The sequence below is a fragment of the Gadus morhua genome, chromosome 5, assembly GCF_902167405.1.
Source record: "Gadus morhua chromosome 5, gadMor3.0, whole genome shotgun sequence".
Lineage (NCBI taxonomy): Eukaryota > Metazoa > Chordata > Actinopteri > Gadiformes > Gadidae > Gadus > Gadus morhua.
The window spans coordinates 16,355,634-16,358,615 of record NC_044052.1 but is presented as its reverse complement, the minus strand read 5'-3'; the positions used below and the strand labels follow the sequence as shown (position 1 = coordinate 16,358,615).

Sequence of the window (2,982 nt, the reverse complement as noted above, 5' to 3'; positions counted from 1 at the left end):
TTCAAAGTCCTTTCAAAGCTTTGCCTCTGATGTGGAACCTTGATGTTCCTCGCCTGCCAACGGGAAGGGCAGGAGATCTAAAAGCAATACACTAAAAGTAAAAGTAAAGACGTTCTCCCAAAGCCAACACCATGAAGTGTTCATGATTGAGGCCCTCTCTTTTGAAAGGTGTTAAATAATTCCCAGATTTACATCTAGAAACAATAGAGCAGAGCTAAAAAGATCAAGAAAAATATCATAATTGAAGAAGGTAAACTCATACCCCAAGTGCATGATGGTTGCTGGATAAATAACATCACAATCTACTCGGAAAAACTGCTTCTATATCTCTGTTTGATTTTGTACTCTGATGCATTGCTATTAAAATAACACACATGCATGTACACTCACACGCACAGAAATACACGCACACACGCACACACACACACACACACAGACGATCATTTGACCCCATTCACCCGTTGCCTATGACATGAGTATGTAAATAAAAGTGACATCTCTCTCTCTCACACACACACAAACACACACACTTGATGGCTTTTGTTTGCTGGTAGAGAGAAGTATGCAAATTGTACTTACAGTTCCTTCACACACACACACACACACACACACACACACACACACACACACACACACACACACACACACACACACACACACACACACACACACACACACACACACACACACACACACACACACAGATCCTGGCCACCTCGTCCTGCTCATTCTGGCCTCTGTCACAAATGCTTCTCGTCGCCAGGCGTTTGTGTGACTCCCCTGAGTCGGTTGCCAGGCAACCACCGCTGCATTAACATGTGTGCCTGAGAGAGGGAGAGAGAGACAGAGACACAGAGAGAGAGAGGTAGAGAGTGAGAGTGAGAGTGAGAGAGAGCGAGTGAGAGAGAGAGAGAGAGAGGGAGAGAGAGAGAGAGAGAGAGAGAGAGAGAGAGAGAGAGAGAGAGAGAGAGAGAGAGAGAGAGAGAGAGAGATAGAGAGAGAGAGAGACACACACACAGAGAGACAGAGAGAGAGACGGAGTGGAGGGGGTAGGTGTTGTGTGGGGGTTACCGCTCACTTCTGAGCGCAGCCGTAACCATAACAGCATTAATGCACGCTCCTGCCCTCCCACCGCCTCCCCCCCCCACCCCTCTCTCCTCATCGCGTTACTAAAAGCAACCCACGCTGGGTGGGCTGGACACGTTCCGCAACTGGAGCGAGAGAAGAAAGGATATGTTACGTTTTAATGGGGCAGCCATTCTCCTCTTTTTAATTATTTGTTTTTTGTTGTGAATAATTGAGAGATCCAGGGAGAGGGGGAGGGGGGGGGGGGGGGGGGGGGGGGGGGAGGGAGGGAAAGTTAGACTTGTGTCTGGACCGGCGGTGTGTTGGAAAGTGCAAAAAACAGATATAAGAGATGCACTTCGTAGACAAAGGAAACAACGTATTGTTTCCTCAGAAGTTGTTGGGCTTTTGTTCTCGGTGGGATTTAAGAGTGGACAGGAGATGGACGTGTCTGCCTGACACTGCTCTCCCCCCCCACCTCCACTGTCTCCAGCCCCCACCCTGGCGCGCACCCCTTCGAGAAAACCAGCAGAAGAAGGAGGGAGGAGGGCAGAGGGGACTCTTGAAGAAGACTCTGCAAAGATAGAAAAAAAAGAGAGACAGCGAGGGGAGCGAGAAGAAGAAGAAGAGGGGAGGTGGACAGCGCTGTTCCAGCTATCCAAAGGGCTGACATCGAGGAGAGGAAAGTAACCACCAGGAAAAAAAAGAAAAGAAACTTTTGCAGTCTCGCCACTGAGATGATGATCAGGGAGGGGAGGCTGGATGTTCGAAGGGGAACGACAGCTCTAAAATTGGACGGCAGGGCAGATGAGGGAGCCTCGCTCTGGATGATCGCTCCACCGTGCCCCACCACAGCCCAAGGATGAGGAGGTCAGGCTCTCATCAGCTCACCGGCCGGGGCTGTCGGAACGCCTCCCTGAGGAGTCCCCCTCCAGCACGCTCTTCCTGATGCTTTATAAGGTACTTCGCTATTTGTATGACCGCTTGGTCTAGATTATGTGTTTTTTTTCGATTTTTCGATGTTGTGGTGGAAAAACCTTGAAGTGCAACTTTGGACGTTTTCCACGCAGAGTTCAGGGAGCAAGTTTGTGAATGGACTACGTACGTACGAACACGATTTTGGATTATAAATAGGGTGCACAATCTGGGAGGATGACTCTCGTAAATGTTTTATTAAGATGACACAGATATCTTCTATTGTGAACAAACTTTGTATCTTCCGTCAAACTTTTCTATAGACACAATGAAAAGGGTCTCTACATAATTCTGATACTGGTCAATTGAACACTGTATGCACATTATATTGACTTGATTCCTGGTACTGAATATATAGACATTATTTGATTGATTTAGTCAGTGGTTTTTAAAGTCAAAACCCTAGGCTGAGATGCAGAAATGTCACACCGAAAGACTCGGAGGAGTTTATTTGAAGGCATCCTCTTATTAGAATCATGCAGACAATATATGTTTATAAGAAATGTGGGGTTATCTTTAAATTCCAAATTTTACCCAATTAGGGGTGACTAACTACTCCTTACTAAACGAATAAATCATCTGACATTGAAGCATGATCTATACAGTTTTTAAAAACGGTTATTTCATTGTATTACACGTACATTTGAAACTTTGCAGAGAATGTTATCATTGATTAGGTAAAAATCGCTTTGCCTTTCTACTACGGTGATTCATGTTTCAGCGCTTGGAGGGTAAACAATCATTCAACCATGTGTACACAAGTACCGCAGGTCTGTTTGTGTTTACATGCTACAGTCAATATTAATTTGTTCTGGGCGTTATTTCTGTCTGCTCATCAGAGAGCGCGAGAGAGAGAGAGAGAGAGAGAGAGAGAGAGAGAGAGAGAGAGAGGGAGAGAGAGATTGTTTGTGTTTGTGAGAGGGTAAGGACAAAAGCGAAAGA

The 2,982-nt window shown here is 46.0% G+C and overlaps 1 long non-coding RNA gene across 1 annotated transcript in view; it reads left to right on the top strand.

The window, feature by feature from the left end:
- Positions 1–1,359: 1,359 nt before the first annotated feature.
- LOC115543396 (uncharacterized) overlaps positions 1,360–2,982 on the top strand; it is a 7,340-nt gene continuing 5,717 nt past the window's right edge. The window contains exon 1 of the long non-coding RNA XR_003976693.1: positions 1,360–2,025. This is a non-coding gene — a long non-coding RNA (uncharacterized LOC115543396). The remainder of the gene's footprint in view (positions 2,026–2,982) is intronic.